Consider the following 18,546-nt stretch of genomic DNA (forward strand, 5'->3'; position numbering starts at 1 on the left):
AAACGTCAAACATTTCAAATTTCTGACCAGCTCTCTGGCTGATGCCAGGCTAAGCAGAAACATGACTCTTTCCTCCAAGGAACCAAAAGACACACAGACACACCAACACACAGAAATAAACACAGATTCTGTCTTTTTTTTCTCCTCCAGTTGCTCACTCTCTTGCTTCCTGTGTCACATGCACGTGTGCGCACACACACATACACGCACACATGCGCACACGCGCACACACACACGCACACACACAAATAGTCTACAGGGAAATTAAGCAGTGCCAACGAAACAGTGTACTGAGAAACTTCTTGGATAAATTAACAACGCAATTACATTACATGACATGCCACAAGATGGATGAGGAAAACTTGGCTGGTATTATGTTCTGTTTTCAAATTGCAATTTATTTGAGGGTTTTAATGGATGCCTTATTAAAACATCTCAGCCCTGGTCAGGTTTCAGCATATGTCACAGTGGCCTGTGATTGATGACACCCTCTGCTGCTTCTCTTGCACATTTGCAGGGAATTTAAGCAAAGAGGGAATGAGCTGAGGCCCAGCTTTGTATTGATCGTGTGGAGGTGCGCTGCCTGGGAGCACAGTCTAATAACATTCTCTTAGCTGAACTGCTTCACATGAAGGCATTTATTACAAGAACTAAAATGTTATATTGCTCAGAATAAAAGAATATTGTACAAACAAAAGAGTTAGCACTGAGTGGAGGCGACAGAAAGAGGCTACGGTATGCTACAAAACCATGCCTTGCTGTCTTTCAGAGGCCACATTTCTAACTGTTGATGAAAAAAAAAATGAATAAAGTGATGCTTAAAAAGGTAAAATGCTGTGAGCTTAATTTTTTTGCTTATTTCAGCCAGTTGTATGTGTAACAGATGAATTTCATGAGAACACCAATGCTAGGTGAGGATCAAGAGGGAAGTAGCCTTAAAGTCACTTGGAAAATATCAAAATGGATTTTAGGACATCATTTCTAGTGCCATCTGAAATCTCACATATTATATATGCTGTACTTATTTTTTTCACATGCTCCCATCAAAACAGCGAGAATTATTCATACCTAAGGAGTAACTGTACTCCCATTTACACGATAGAAATTTGATAGATTTCTGTCGTTTTAATTATAAAAGGGTTACACTTGAAATTTTATTACTTCAAGATTTATAAGCCCTTATGTTTACTGTCAAGAAATTTTTATTTCATACTGCTTAATCAGCAAGCTTGATTCCAGTTGCATATATGTCATAAACATGCAGTCAGAGAAAAAAGACTAGAAGGCCATAGAAGGGCAATGCTAGTTATCACTAGGAAAATAACAATTGTAATTTCTTTGTGCTTTTCTATAGTTTAATTTTATTCAATAAACACATTATTTTTAAGCTCAAATAAAGCATTTCAAAGAAATTTGTAACATTTTGATTTGTAAGACAGTAAATAAAGAAAAGGTATCCTTTGAAAGAGTCTAGAAAAAACATGATCATTTTGGAAAAGGATTCATTTTGCCTTAATATTTGATACTTTCTTAGTAAGCAGAATCTATGCATTGAAAATTTAAATTTGAAAAATCAGTAACAGTTGAAAAGAATGAAAATATCCCTGTGTAATACAAAGGAAAAAAAAGTTTAAAAAAGCTAAAAATAAGAAAGACAGTGTTGCATTTCCAAACTCTGATAACATTAAGGTTTGTCAATTTCAGTCCAAAGGATTTTTTTTTTTTTTTTGGCTTGACCTGCTATGATTGCTATTATTTGAACTGCTACATTTATTATTTTGTTAGCCTTTGAGGGCCTATAAAAATCTCACCTAATTATATTGGAACCACCCAGCATCAGAGCCAAAGCCAAAGAAGGTGAGAAAATGGCCAATAGCTTTTCTTGAAATGGAAAGAAAAAAAAAGTTAAAGAATGAAAAAATAGCAGAAACCAAGAACACTCAGGAAAGCCAGCTTTATGAGTCTCCCAAGAAATGGATACAGAAAACATTTTTTAAATGTTGACAGAAATTGTTAAGTTGTAAAAATGGATTTCCCAGCATTGTCAGTTGAATGTACCTTCTAATGTACAAAACACCAAATTTACAGTCTTTGGATAGATTGTGAGAGCTTTTGGTGGAATGACCCTGTGCAAGAAAAAGGAAATGTTACTTAACATCCAAGGCCTTTTTTTTCCTCTTGGATTTTAGATTTCATATCTCTTTTCCATCTTTTCATGACACCTCATCTTTGATACACCTATCTGTGTATCAAAAGGGAATTTCTTTTACCATGTAAGTGGTTATATAATATCAAAAACTCTGGGTTCCTTTGTTCTAGAATTCTCCAAATTTGGAAAACTACTTAACTTCAAGTCAATGAGCATTTATTGAGCATCATCTGTCTATAAAGCAGTGTGTCTGGCCATGGTATCATAATTACTTGCCTCTCTGTGGTGATAGCCAGCTCAACAAGCCAGGATCTTCTCTAAATTGCCTACATCTACACATGCCTTAGTTTAGCCACCAATCAACCCTAGGTTAGAACTGAAGAAATACAATGACAATGAGCTACTGTCCTTAAACTAGTAAAAACAGACACATGTATCAATAATCACACAGTTCAGCCTATGAGAAGAGCTATGGGTGGAAAAAATTAATGTGTGGTATCTCCTAGGATAAGTCATATGTTTTATATGGATTTTACATGAACTTACCAAAAGCATAAAGCAGATGATGAGAATACAATATTCTAGGTCAATCATTTTCAATGAAACTGGGAAAAAGAATGTTGCTTAGGACACAAAGTCTTCAAATATTGTAACTATTCTTTGAATAACTTCTAGACTGAGCTCCATACAACACACATAAAAAGGGGAGGGATAAATTAGGAAGTTGGGATTAACATATACACATGACTATATATAAAATAGATAACTAACAAGGATCTACTGCATAGCACAGGGAACTCTACTCAATATTCTGTAATAACCTGTTTGGGAACAGAATCTGAAAAAGAAGGGATATATGTATATGCATAACTGATTTCATTTGTTGTACAATTGAAACTAGCAAAACATTGTAAGCCAACTATTCTCCAACAAAAAAATTTTAAATATTAATTGTTTTTTTTAAAAAAGTAAATGACAAGTGGAAACTCAAATTCCTACTCAGAGGTGGCTAAGTTCATACTACTGTCTGCCTCATAATTGGTTCTATTAACCACTTCCTGGTAAGGCATATTTGATAACCAAATCTAAGTGACTGCAGATGATTCACTCATAACCTAAGTGAATCTGTATCTGTTCATGGTGGTTGTGTGTTAATGTCAAGCTATCCCACCCCACACCCTCTTGCACTGTCAAAGTCCCAGTTGAAGAATCTATGTTATTTTGGGTTCTTGGTCATATTAGTGACGAATTTTGGCTTGATTAGTAAAAGGCAATTTCTTAGAAAATTGTCAAGTAGCTCAGAGCCAAGGAGAGGTTAGGTAACAGAATATGGGGCAAGGCAGATCAGCTGAGGACTCTCTGGTTCTGGATGGTTTCCCTCCCATGTCTGATGATAATTTTGCAAAGAAGCCACTGGTTCAGGAGTCTCTCCTCATACATCATAGCCTAGGCCTTTTCCATTGTGGATGGGCTCTAAAAGGAACAAGCAAGAAAGTAACCTGATAGACAAGCACTTTTCAAGCCTCTTCTGGCACTATGTTTACTTATATCTTATTGGCCAAAACAAGTCACATGGCCAGGCTCAAAGTCAACGTGGAGGGAAGACACACCAGGTGGGTATAAGAAGGTGGAATTCCTTAGGAGCCATTACTGTTACTCTTTATACATTCAGCCTCTGCTTCCAAAATAGAAAGGAAGTGCCTGTAATTTTCTTCCCACAAGCTTATTCACAAGTAATGAATGAATGGAATAAAAGGGAATAAGGTTGATATTAAGAAGAAAATGGAGGGAGTTCCTGTCGTGGCACAATGGTTAACGAATCCTACTAGGAACCATGAGGTTGTGGGTTCGATCCCTGGCCTTGCTCAGTGGGTTAAGGATCCAGCGTTGCTGTGAGCTATGGTTTAGGTCACAGACATGGCTTGAAGCCCGCGTTGCTGTGGATGTGGCATAGGCCGGCAGCTACAGCTCTGATCAGACTCCTAGCATGGGAACCTCCATATGCTGTGGGAAGAGGCTCTAGGAAAAAGGAAAAAAGACCAAAAAAAAAAAAAAAAAAAAAAAAAAAAAAAGAAGAAGAAAATGAATAATGGGAGGCAAAATAACTGATAAATGTCAACAAGGAACCCCCATTAAGATTTTTGAAATGAAATTGACTGAATCCATATACACAATATTCTATTCCTCTGAAAATTCTGGGCTGTGATTAGGTATCATGCAGAAGGGATTCATGCTTTTCTTAAATGACCAGTTCCCCATTACCAACCGGGTAAACTTTTAAGATTAGGCAATAAAACTGTGAATCATAATCTTGATCTTTTTTTTTTGTTTGAATAACTATAATAAATATTCCTCAACTGATTTAGGTTGCATCTGTTCACAGTTCAATTGCTGAGTCTAAATGTAAACTAATAGAAGCCAAATATGATATGTATATTTTAAAAAGAGTGTCACTGCTTTAGAAACTTGTTATCTTATGTGTCACACACTTTCTTTCCATTTGCCTGGTAAATAGCTATTACTGTACATAACCACACTACTAAAAGTACATAGAGAAATGAAAATAAGTAGATATTTTCTGGCATTTTAGTGCACAAATATAACCTCTTAACCTGCAGCATCCAAAGGTTAAGTCTCAAAACCGAGTCCATTAACCTTTCTAAATGGTTGTGATATTAAAAACTGACTCTTAATAGCTATGGGTCATCATCTAATGCAATAACCATCAGCAATAAAGAATTATGGATTAAGAACATTATCTATCTATAAAATGGTCATTTATGACACTTGCACACAGACCATCTCTAAAGTGCACAGATACCCATGGCCAAGAGTTCAGACCTAATAATGTACATTATGCTTTTATTAGTATAGTTATGATATTAGTGAGTTTTTAAGAGAAAAATTATTGCATTGATAAAAGTCTCAGGGTGTTTACATCAAACATGAAATTTACAAAGCAAAAATCTTCAGAATTCCCTTTCAATTGAGCTATAGCTCAGCCAGGTGGGGCTAATTAACTCAGATGGTCAAATAAAGAGAAAATAAGAACATTTAGAAATTTACTAGTAGCTGTGCCACAGGAAAAATTTGTACTCATCTACATAAATGAAGAACGGCCATTCACATGAAAGCTTCTGTGTCTTATCAAAAGGAAATTGTTCATTTAAATTGAGCTTTGTTTTGTTTTTATTATGACTCAGACAATTAACTCAACGTATGTATATTCAATAGTTACTATGTACCATCGACAAGGATATATAATATTTGAATTTCATAGCTATGAATGAAAGAAAACCTTTAATTTCTTAAAAGGGCCTTACCATCAGTCAATATTCTTAAAGCTCAGAAGTGCCACAGAATACAGTCTTAGTTCTGCAAAAATAAAAATACAAAAATAACCTAAGTTAACCTTATTTTCTAACCATATTTACTATCTTAACCTATGTTTTGTCATCAGCCCTCAAAAACAAAAGGAAATGTATTCAGGGCTGAAATGACATTGGACCTTCTTCTAAGGAAAAGGAGAAAGACGAAGATACAAGAAGAAAAGACATTAATTTGAAATGCTTTGCATCTTACTAATCTTTAAATATATTTTCTTGAGAATATTTTTGGGTTTTTCTATATTACTTGAAATTTATTTATTTAGATATCCCCCTCCAAATTTAGTTAATAATTTATATTGTCAGTAGAGCAATATGACTTTGGGGCACAGAATTAATGCCCCTTATCCATGTTATTTTATTTTAAAATCCAAAGTAACAATGAAATCAGAAAATACCAGTGTTCATAAAGACAAAGTGTAGATGCCTTAATAGGGATCTGCTGTTTATGCTAGGTTTTTCTAAAATGTTTTAAAAAGCACATTTACAAGCAACATGTAATCCATCTCAAAGAGCAATAAATAGGTTATCTTTAAAGACTCTTAATTTGTAAAGGTTGTTTTCTTTTTTCATGGCTTTTAGGAATCAAAGATCTCATGAATTTAGAACCTGAGTCTGCTATAAAGAGGAGGTAACTTCTTAGTCAGTGAAGATCTTTATCTCCATGATCTAACTCAGATCATCTGGGCCACATACTTGCATCCCAGTGTCCCCTAAGATATCTCTCTCCAACATCTTTATGACTTCCTGGGCTAGGATAACCAATACCTGATCTAGTATTCATTCATAATGTGTAAAGCTCAAAAAATTTGTCAAATTGAATTGCTAAAGAGAACATCTTATGTACTCCTCAGCCCATAATTCACTCCTAACTTATCGTCACTACAATCTCAGGTCAGGTTGTTTCAGATCAATGCCAGAGAACTTGAGAAATTCTACAGGGTTGAATTCATAAGTCTCATTAATGAGTCACATGCCATATTCAAACTGTTAGGTTAACAGAAAAATAATCTCTAAGACCCAGTAAATCTATAATAATCAGCAAGACATAACATTTTTTTTTTTTTTTTTTTTTTTTTTTTGTCATTTTAGGGCCATACCTGCAGCATATGGAAGTTCCCAGACTAGGGGTTGAATCGGAACTTCAGCTGCCAGCCTACACCACAGCAACACGAGATCTAAGGTGTGTCTGCGACCAACACCATGGCTCACACAGCAACGCCAGATCCTTAACCCACTGAGCAAGGCAAGGGATCAAACCCACCTCCTCATGGATAATAGTCGGGTTCTTTACAGCTGAGCCACAACTCAAACTCTGATAACTTTTGATTTCATCTCCTCTTACAAAAGCCTAAATGTTTACTTGGCGTGCCAGACTATAAGGTCCTCTGAAAAGGAATTTATATCTTATTAAACTTTGTATCCAGTATGTGTAAAATAGAAATCAAAGCTTCATACTTAATATTTGCAATTTGATAATAACAAGTATTAAACACCAGACAGCTGAATATTCAATGTGTTTCAGAGAGTTTAAGCTCTTAAAAGTGTTTTGAAATCATATTCTCTATAGGGCCACCAACTACAAATAGAGTTGAAGCAGATAGATTTCTTTATTTTGGTAAATTTCCTTAGAATCTGTCCTGTAATGTGGTTAGTTTGCCAGATTGCTTTCACCACAGGATGTTAAAACAACACAATAATCAACCAAACTATGTTAACCAGAGTCCCTATAGGCATATATTTTATGAAACAAGAAGCAATGCAATTTCAAAATAAGTTTAACATCATTTTAAATTCTGTTGTCAGCAATTCTAATTCTCAAAAGTGCTTCTTGTATGATCTCTTTATACAAATATCTAGACTTTACATCTGTGGTTATTCTTGTACCTTTTACAAAAACTCCTTGGGATTTCGGATATATGTTCCTCTTTTTTATTTTTCCTACTACTGCTTCTTCACCTTCTTCATCTTTACCTTCCTCTTCATCTTCCTAGTCTCCCTCGACACTCTCGTTTTTGTTATTGAAAAAACATTATTGATGGTGTGATAGATATCCCATCTCTCCATATTTCCTTTCTTCAAATGCTGGGCTTCCAATAAGTTTTATTCCGACCACTGTCAGCTGGATCATTAACCAGGGATTGATATAGAGGGAAAGGGAATCTGCCTTATGTGAAGCATCGCCCTAAGGCAAAATGCGACTCAATCATTTTTTTAATTATACAGAGTACTATTCAAAATAATCACCTTCGTAGGCTATTCACTCATTCCAACAAAACAGATACCACTAAAAACAACAACAACAACAAAAAAATGGAACTATTAAAATTGTCTTCAGGGCCCATGATGCAATTTACTGAATAGCTATTTAAATATAAAAATTTGAGCATTTTTTACAATTTAAAAATGGTTCAGAGGATAAATTGGATAAATGGCAGCATTTTAGACATCACCCTAGGTCAGAAGTTCTTCATATAGAATTTTTTTTTTTTTTTTTTTTTTTTGCCATACCTAGAGCATGCAGAAGTTCCTGGGCCAGAATTTGAACCTGAGCCACAGCAGTGACCTGAGCCATTACAGTGATAACACTGGATCCTTAACTTGTTGAGCTACCAGAGAACTCCTTAGAAATATTTTTCAGTTTAAGTCTTCTTTCAATATGGTTCTGCTTAGACAGTTGGCAGGGTTTACCTTCTGTTGGTGGAAGGGCTGAATTCCTGTATGTATTAAGGAACAAGATAGCTGATGATAGCTGTATTTATCTAAAAAGGGAATTTTCTTTGCAATCCTTTCATGGCTTGAAAATCTTTAAGAAAAGATCATGGGGGATCTATACTACTGGAAAGCCACCTCTGTAAGAGCACTAAATAATGGGAATGATAACAACGTGGAATTCAAAGAAAGAACGTAAGCCCCTTCCATCTGCTTCTAGTTGGAACTCCTAAAAAAGTAATACTATATGTTAGTGCCTGCCTTACAGTTCCCTGATCTCATCAAAGCCTGACTGATTTGCCCAGGACAAAGGCCCAGAAGTTCACCTAGAGTCTTATTCACCTTCCTGACTTGTTTAGTACTTTTCTTTCCTCATTCCCATTGTTCCTCACTCCTGCACCTGACAGCACATAGCACAGGGAGGCATTCCCTACATATTTGCTAAGAAGATGAAAGAGGAAATAGATGCTAAACTTTAGCATATTACCCACTTGTCCTCTCACCACAGATATGGGAAACAGGAATTAGGATGTATCTTAGGATATTAGATGCTCGAATTAAATATCCAGAACACGTTTTATTGCCTCTATCTTTTCCTCTCTTCAAACTAGTTTTCAACCAATAAGATTCTGGGATTTCACATTATTTGGACTTTGGGAAAAAGATACCTATTTTCCTAGAAAATAACTTATTTATGCCATCCTCATTTTCTCATCTCATTGAAATTATATATATATATAATTATATATTATTATAATACAGTATCTCTATATAACTATAATATATAATATAGTCTCTCTCTAAATATATATATAGATTATATATTAATTCCCTTTACCAGTGGTTGGTTTTGGGGTAGACATCCAACCAAGTTGTAGACGATGTTATATGTTATGTGTAAGGGGAAATATTTTAGAGACACTTCTAGTAAAGGTTTCTTTCTTTAACAAATATACACAAGATATAGAGAGTTGCCTTTTCTGCCTCTAGTATTGCTGTATGGAGATGCGATATTGGAGTTAAATGATCATCTTGAGACCAATAAGAAAAATAGTTGTTATGCTAACAATGGCAGAGTGGGAAGAGGCATAGAATTTGAATCAATCCTTGGTGATATAATTAAGCTTCTAGATTACCCAATCCCAACATATTATACCTTCGGGCTTATTATAATAAATCTGACATTTAAAAAAAAAATTCTATGCTGTTTGGGATATTCTGAGTTTTCTGATGAATTGCAACCTAAAGCATTCTAACTTTACTCAAAATCAATCTAAAAAACATTCCTTGCTCTGCACTTTGAACCCAGGGATCTAGTTTCACTTGCTGCAGAGGCTGATGCTTATCTGAGGGCCTTAAACTCCTAAGGCTGCTTCGCAAAAGTTTTAAGGAATCATCTGAAGATCTTCACTTACTCCTTTTACAGAGATGGGATATAGAAATTTTAAGAAATGGAAAGAAATCCCTCTTCTGGTTTTCGTTCTTTCTCTGCTTTTCCCTTTGTCGCTTTAATTTCTTAAACCATTGAAATTATTCATTCTCTGGAGCTTATAAAAAGGCAAGATAGCAAAGTAGTGTAAAGCATAGGCTCTGAATTCAAGGGTCCTTGTTCAAATCTTATGATCTTCTATACCTTGAGGAAATTATATGACATGTAACTGTTAGGGTTTCTGATCCCCAGCTGTAAATGAATGTAATAGAACCTGCCTTATAAGGTTATACCTGGAACACAGTTAGCCCTAAATGCAGCAAGCATTTTATATTCATTGCAATTTCAATTAAATTTACCTTTACAGACAGACTACCAATAGGCAGACTTTGGGAATGTCCAGGACTTTTCAGATAGAAGATTATAGACTTAGAAGGAATAGTTCTGCTTGGAAATACACCTATTTACTTGGGGCTTCATTTAGAATTCTGAGCAGAATCTTCCGTCTTTTGAAGGAGATGGGAGAAATAAGACTTCTATCCAAGAGGAGTGTTGATGGAGGGTTTCTTCACCTTTGTGCTGGAAAGGACACTACTGATGAGTCCTGCCAAGCTGAGATGAGAGAGCCAAGTTGAATATCACCCAGAACCTCCCCTAAAGGGTGGATGTTTCATGTTATGCCTGAGAAAAGGAATGGAAATAGAATGTTTTTATATACTCTGAGTAGCAACAAGAAATAGTAAAAGCTCTGCCTTTTCATTTATTTCATCTCATCTATGATTTTTTTTTCCCTAGGTCAAAGAGTTGCAGCCCTGAAGATCTGACCATAAAATAGACAAAAGAATTACAGAGGAGGATCTCTCCTCTCAAACTAATTCCAAGCACTTAATACTGTGGCAGAGCTTACAAAAAATTAAATATGGATAAACACTATACATTCGATGCATCATTTGGGTTTTAAAACATTTGCTAGTGCTTATTTGCAAATAAGTTTTTCTGGGCTTTCACATCTCCAAATTCCAAATTTTGCATAATTTAAATTCTAAACATTATATAGATAATGCAATGTTTACATGTGGACTCCAAAAATCTACATTTACAGCACTGACACCATATAAAGCAACATTGTCTGGTTATAATGTGAAAACCTTGAATTTTTAAATTGTTTCCTTTAATAATAACCACCAGATTTAGTACTGCAAACAGTTTGACAAGGCAATAAAACTTTGTAACTTTACAGGCCTGGGCTTAAACAGTTATGCCATGGCATTTGGTGACTATCAAGCACAGGTAATCTGATAGATTCCCTGCACTTGGCCCACTCAAACTCCATGCCCACCAAGAGGTTTTTTGTTTGTTTGTTTGTTTGTTTGTTTAAAGTCTTAGAACATTAGGACAATTTTTGAAGAGTTCCATTGTTCCTAGTCTTCATCTCATTATTTAATATTCAACTGTACATCCTCAGAGGAGATGATGGAAGTAACCATATTTGTAGGTTAATTCCAGGGGGTACGAGACAGTCATAAGTAGAGAAGGAATCAAGAAAAGCCGATAGCACCTTTTCAACTCTTAAAGCAAATTCTTAAGATTTATGCTATACTAATCATTATTTGGCATATAAGATCATCTCTATTATTAAATTCCCTCTGTTCACTGGAGAGAAACAGTTACATGTTTTCATATCTGCCTGTACCTTAAAGTAGTCTTCGAGGAATATTAAGTAGAAGAACCGAGCCCATGTGTTTCCTGACCTTACAGGAATTTGCTATCCAACTAAGCATGAACATGCATTAAATCATATTCGCATCCACATCTCCAAATTTCTTGAATTAAGAACCTGCTTCAGGAAGTATATTTTTTAAAAAAAGAAAGAAACACTTCGTCTACATGGGAAACAAACCTCAGACAAAAGGCTGGGGTCTTACTCAGGGGGAAATTGTTAAAACATAGCATAGCAGAAGCACTATAGAAACCCAATATTTGCCTAACAGATTTTGCACAAGTCTCCAGTGCACAGTCTACTTTGTACTTCAGCACTTACCCCTGTGTATGATTTGATTTGGATGTATGTAGGCTGTCTAGGATTTTTATGTGTCCCCTTTTTTCTCTGATCATCTCCAAACCGAGCCCTTAAAAATAATAGCCTTTTAGAATCTCTAGAAAACTAAAATTTATCTGTCTCGCCTTATGTTCATTTTCTTTCAAAACACACATATCTTGTGAGCTTTTTTACATAAAATAAAATATCATCAGCCATTTTCAAATACAAAATAAACCCAGTTTACCCTAATAGAGTTATCATTACAAAAAGAAGCTTATCCGTAGCATGCAGATAGCTAATAAAGGAAGGTCCCTACAAGATACTTTGCCTTCCCAGGAATGCCAAGACCTCCGATATTTTTTTTTTTTTTCTGAATTCTGTTAAACTAATTCTGTGTGATAGGCAAATATGTCCTCCACATGCTGGTGAATTAAAATTCAGCTTTCAGTGAATAAGATTAATTGCCTCTTCAGACAAAGCTGGATTTGCGCTCCTATTAGAGAAAAGGGAGGGGGGAAAAGCAAGGGGCAGGGTGCCAGCTAGACTGCAGTATTCAGTTACACGTGAAATGATTTGTAATTCTGAGTAATCACTTAGGACAAGCCCTTGCACCATTTTATCTATACATGACTCTAGGCCAAAGTCAATACTCATAGTAAAATAATGAGATGAAGCTAACTGAGCCCTTTTATTAATGCTCCAAGGAGCAAATCTGATGCTTGAGTTTTTCCCATTGAAATTATCCACTTCTTCCTAAAAAATGAACAAGTGGGTCAGGATGCCCAGTAGCAGCCAGGGTACCTGCTCCAGAAAAATCATAAATAACCGACCCTACCCACCTCCCTCCTTCTGTTTGTGTACTGGGCTTCACCCAGATGCAGGAGAAAGCACATGAATTTTGCATTACCTCTAGGCTCATTAAAGAGATCTGGCTCTCTCCTAATAGTTTCCCCCTGACCTAGGGACACACACACACACACACACACACATACACACACACATAGCGGATGAACCTTAAAAACAATGCACAGTATCTGCTTTCTCTTCCTCATCAGTCTTATAAAGAAAATCCACTGTTCTTGCAAATGCACAGCTTGGTGACAGAGTCAGCATGCAACTGTTAGGGAAATGAGATGGATAACCAGATGTCCCAGTTTCCTGGAGATGGGACACAGGAAGAGAGAAGGTACTCGGAAGGAGGGGAGAAGGAAAGAGATGGTGAAATCCTTAATTGTAGCCCCCAAATTTCATTTTCCACCTGTGTCATCACCAGGCAGGTCACCAATCAGGAAATTAGCATTAAATGACTCCCTAAGTCATGGGCAGTGTATCACTTTATTACTCTTATCTATTTTGAAGGCCTAAAGATCTACTAGGAAATTTTTTTTAATAGCCCTTAATGTTGTTTTCTAAAACTTAGAGAAATAATTTATGTGCTGGCTAAAATAATCTTTTACTGGAAAAACCCAATCTAATATTTCTGCTCTTCTCAGAAAAAAAATCTAAACCAACTTTTACTTATTAAGGCAAGGTCTCCATACACATGCATTCCAAAATAAAACAATATAGGTAAAATAGAAGAAAGGGCATAAAGATACCTGCGTTCAAATTCCAAATGTATATCTTTTCAGCTCGGTGACACTTCCAAATTGTTTGACATCTCTGAGCACAGTCTTCACATCTGTGAAAAGAGAATTAAACATGTACAGGCAAATTGTGAAGCATATTACTTAGTTCAATATCTAACACACAAACACAATTACTCACATCCCTCTCTGATTATTCATGTTACAGGGAGTATGAAATATTGATATAGAGACCATAGAGAGTTCAAATAAATTATCCCTTCTAACATTTCTCTGATTAGGCTTTCTGTAGATGACCCAAATGGTTTTTTGAATTTCATTTCCATTGGTGTGCTCGTTGGTAGAGATACCATGAAATTTTCCTCCAAAAATCTTATATGAATTGACAATCAAAGAATCAGTCATGAAGCACAGAAGTTGCTAAAAGATTCAAGTACCTACACACTGAACATGTGTGAAATTCACACTAATCCTATTTTGTCCAGGCTATAACACCGTGTTGCACACAGCCTGAACTTGGAATGGTAATTTTTTTTAGCAATTTCCGGACACAGAGTTCCTATGACTAAATAGCTCACACTGTCCCAAATGAAATTTTCTGTCTAATGAGGACACAACCCACACTCATTCAGATGAACCAACACAAAGCAACTTGCAGGCATTCAGGGAAAAGAGCCTTTAGGTAGAAGATAAAGTGCATATGAACCTGCCAATACTTAAGAAAGCTTGGTATTGAGGGGAGGCCTGAAAAAGTTTGGCATACCTGGCATGCAGAGTAGGCAGAGAAGCACAAAGCACTGTGAGAAGGAAGGAGAAAAAACCAGCCAGATGATCCTCACCAGCAATTGTGAAGGGCTTGCACCTGACATGGAGCAAGACTCCATATCAGGTGCAAGTCTAGGTCCTACCACCATCCATTTTAATTCAGAAATCCTAGGGTGATTTCTGAGAATCTTCGTTCTAACAAGCTCCCCAGGTGATTCTAGTGGAAGGTGATACACAAAACACTAAGAAACTGCTGCAGTGTACTAGGAGTCATTTTATCAAAAGAGTGATGTCATCAGATACGTGCTATAAGAAGATAAATAGTTCCTGGGGGATAAACTGGACAACACCAAGACTAGAAGGGTGTGCATGATCCAATGGGGGAGCTTCTTCAATGAGGCATCAGGGAAATAATGAGACCACTGAGCTAAGTACCATTAGATGAGAATGTACGAAAGAGATACGGAACTTTAGCAGGACTTGGCGGCTTACTGGTTAGAGAAGGGAGGAATTTAGCATGATTTCAGATTTCCTATTTGAGTTCTGCTTCAGATGATTATGTTTGTTGAAATGGATTATATAGGGAGATGGGTAATTTAAACTCATTAAACTAAATTTAGGATATATCAGGTTTAGTAAAGTGGTTAAAAGCATGACCTTTGGGATCAGATAGCTGGGTTTAAAGCCTAATTTTGCCACTTAATTTCTATGTGACACAGACAAGTTGCTTTACCTCTCTGATGAAAGAGTGGGGAAAATAATTAGGAAATTTTTTGAGTAAATCAGTTAATATAAGAAAAGACCTTAACACAATGCCTGAAAGTGTTAATAAATGTTAATAATCATTAATTTTAATGTCATCATCATTAGCTAGCTGGAGATATTCCATAGACAGATGAAAATATCATACGGATGGTTGTTAAAACTTTACTACAGTTATGATCATCCAGAGAAAGAGAAACATTTGAAGAAATAAGAACTAATGGAATCCAGGGGAATACAAATACTTTAGTTGATAGATACACTCGATAAAGCTGAGGAATAGTCATACAGAAAGAAAGCAGAAAATAGTATAGGGCAAGGGTATACAGCAGCTTAAGACAGAGGGAGTTGTCACCAGTGTCACATGATTCAGAAAGCTTAGGTTAAATAAAAGTCAAAAAATACCTATTGTATTTGACGAATGGAAAGACATTAGTGACCTTAACTAGAATGGTTTCTATGATGTGGGTGAAGTCCCTTTTAGGAGGTGGAAGAGCTGAGGGAAGAACTAAACTGTGTAAAAGGAGAAACAACATGGTAGCAAGGAGAATTATCAGGTGGAAAAGGATTGGGTTTTGTTTTTTACTATGGGAGGGACATGAACACATTTTCAAGCTTAGAGAAATGACCCAGTGCAGAGGAATAAGGACAGAATTGTTGATAAGAGGGGAGTCTAAGAGGTGATGAGAAAGGATGAAACAGAATAAAAAGACATGAGTGAGTCCTAGCTTTGGACAATAAAGAGAAACATCTTAACCTGGCTCTCAAAGGAAGGACTTAAATAAATGGTCAACATTCTAGAATCCTGAAGTAGCCGTATATAAAGACGAGTGTATTCCTGCCAGAGAATATCAAGCTTCTATTTACAATTGCAGTAGAATCTCTGGTGAAAGTGAAGGGGCTACACTGAGAAGTGGGTTAGGCACTAGAGGAGAGAGCTAAGAATTTGGTATAAATAACAAGAGACAAGGGAGTTGACCAAGGACTATAAAAGCCACCTCCTGGTTAGTGAGCTTATTTGGTTTTCTCTAGCTCTCTTCAACGTGTGCATGATTGTACAAAGAAAATGGATCATGATCTTACTTTAAATTTTATAGAGCATATGTCATAGAAAGACAAGATAATAAAAAGAGATGGTGTTGGAGAGGGCAGAGCTAAAGTCATAGACCAAGTTTAAGAGAGAAGGAAATGAAGTTGGAGAGAAGCTGTTTGTCCAAGAGCAAACTGAGGACTCAAAAGAAGTTGGGATCAGTGAGGTGGAAGAACATTCAAAAAGTAAGAAAAATGGAAAGACAGAATTGAGATATTCAAGTAAAATTAGGTTCATGTCATTTCAGAGGTGAAGCAGCCTCAGATGTTGATAAAATTATATATATGGTTGTGAACAGGGTGACATTCAAACCATTTCATGATGGGTATAGTCAGGCTTCCCCTGAAGCTCGAGCAGCATCTTTGTGTTCCTCACAATCAGGGATCTTCCCTTTTGTTGCTGGACTGTGGGGAATTCTGGAGCTGTCCCACAGGAGTGGAGGGGCATGGCAGAAGGGGAGGGAGCATCTGGGCAGAAAGTGTTTAGCATCCAGCACATGGGTATTTTTCTATTTCGATAGCCAGGATATACTGGTTGAACACCACTTCTAGCCATGAACTGGGTGACTGAAGAGGAGGAAAGATCAAGACTGTCACAGTAGAAGAAGTTGAAGAAGATTTTCCATATTCAGCCTTATGAATATGGAAAATCTTCCAGGATGATGACTAGAACTGATATGAGAAAATATCTGGGGGATGGCTTAATTATGCAATAAATGTAGGCCCGTGCCCTCAAGATTGGTAGAAAATATCCATGAGGAAAAGATAAAAACAGTATATCTAATGCATGGCAATCCAAAAAAAAAAAAAAAAAGACAGCAATTTCCAAATAAATGAGGGAAATCAATGATTTATCTGTTAGAAGCAACTTGAAAGTTAGGAAGTTGACTTCTATTCTGTTTATAAATATGGGAATTGGGAGAAACTGTTCAAAGTGCTTGACTGTTTTTACTTTTCATTCTTCTCCAAATGGATGGACTCAAATGTGAGGTTTACTTTCTGCTCCTCAGCCTCGATTACCTGGCTATTGTTCCTATCAACTCTCATGTCATTTAACTTTTAACTCCTGGCCTCTATCTATATAGGTATACATTGTCATTATTGTCTTTTTTCTTTGACATTCCAAATAAAGGATACTATGAATGTGTTTATTTAATTGTCACCAGGAGACTTTCTATTTTCCTTTCATCTAAAATGGGGCCCTCTGAGCAGAGGCTTGCTGGAGTTTGGGGGTGATCATTGAAACTCTAGAACCATAATCATGTATGGCTCTTTCTGTTGCATTCTTTCCTTGCCTTTCCTTCCTTACAAACATCCTACTTCTTTTGTCTTTCTCTTTTATTTCTTTCCTCTGCTTCTTGTTTAAATGTAAGGTTATTCTTAGGTATTCTGTAGCTATCATGTTGGACCCTCTCCCTCATCTCCAAACCTAGGCTTTCTTGAATTTGGAGAAACAAAGACAGATGTGTAAATAAAAATCTGTTTGGGCACCAGGGCATTCAAATCTATTTGTATAATTAGTTCACTTTTGTGTCTTATTAACCCAATGAGTTATTTACTTCCCAAGTTTTGGCAATGGTCTCTGATAAGTTGTCGCCCTCATTTACCCCATGATTCTCTTGAAACTATTAGCAGATTTAACTGTTTAAACTACTACATTAAAAGGGAAATATATTTTTAAAGTCAAAATAAAGCTGATGTGAATGTAAAATTGGCATTATTAAGAGAATGTTATTCCAGTGTCTAAGATGTATGCTAATATAAATGGTTAAAATAATTTAAAATGAAGAGTTTCCACTGTGGTGCAGTGAGTTAAGAATCTGACTGCAGCACCTTGGGTAGCTGCAGAGATGCAGCTTCTATCCCCAGCCCAGTGCAGTTGGTTAAAGCATCCAGCATTGCCACAGCTATATAGGTCCCAGCTGAAGCAAGGATTTAGTCCCTGGCCTGAAAACTTCCATATGCCATGGGTTTGTCCATAAAAGACAATAACTTAAAATGAGATTTTATTGTAAATTAGAATATATAAACATTTAAACTCTATCTTTGAGCAATAATTGATCGATTTGAAGGCTTTTCCCATTTAACAAACATCTATTTTTTCTGCAGCATAAAGAAAAAAGGGAGTATTTGTATTTAGGCTTCTGTAAAACTAAATATATACATATATCTATGTATATTTTTTTGGTACATAGGAAATGGATTAGCAAAAAGTCAGCCTTTTCTATATTAAATAAAATAAAACAACTCATAATTTTTGATATTCCATTTAAACACGTTATGAGAAAAAGAATATCTCAAAACCCTGTCTTTTTTTTTTTTTTCTCTTGTCTTTGAATAACTTGGGCAGGAAACCTCAACATTTTATTTGATTATTTAAGAGTTCCCTTTGGAGTGGAAGTAGATAGAGCTTGATATCACCATGTATAAATAAATAATTTGAAGGTTTTCTATGTCCAGATAAAATTCTAAAATCTGATAAGTGGGTTTCATTTCATCTCTTGCTATTTTCGTGGTGGGAAGCCTAGTTTTTTCTTCCCCTCAATGGCCTGTAGTCCTCCCAAGATTGCTCCCTCCGGGCCCTCCTGCGGGTTGAGGGATGTATTTAGGATTTCATCAGCCCTTTT

At 36.0% G+C, this 18,546-nt stretch overlaps 1 long non-coding RNA gene across 1 annotated transcript; it reads right to left on the reverse strand.

The window, feature by feature from the left end:
* On the reverse strand, positions 1,131–14,136 carry LOC102166428. The gene is made up of 5 exons (XR_001302356.2): positions 14,067–14,136; positions 13,316–13,398; positions 10,036–10,357; positions 5,473–5,524; positions 1,131–3,622 (listed from the first exon to the last, which is right to left on the reverse strand). It is a non-coding gene; the product is annotated as an uncharacterized LOC102166428 (long non-coding RNA).

Source organism: Sus scrofa, chromosome 1 (genome assembly GCF_000003025.6).
Source record: "Sus scrofa isolate TJ Tabasco breed Duroc chromosome 1, Sscrofa11.1, whole genome shotgun sequence".
Taxonomy (NCBI): domain Eukaryota; kingdom Metazoa; phylum Chordata; class Mammalia; order Artiodactyla; family Suidae; genus Sus; species Sus scrofa.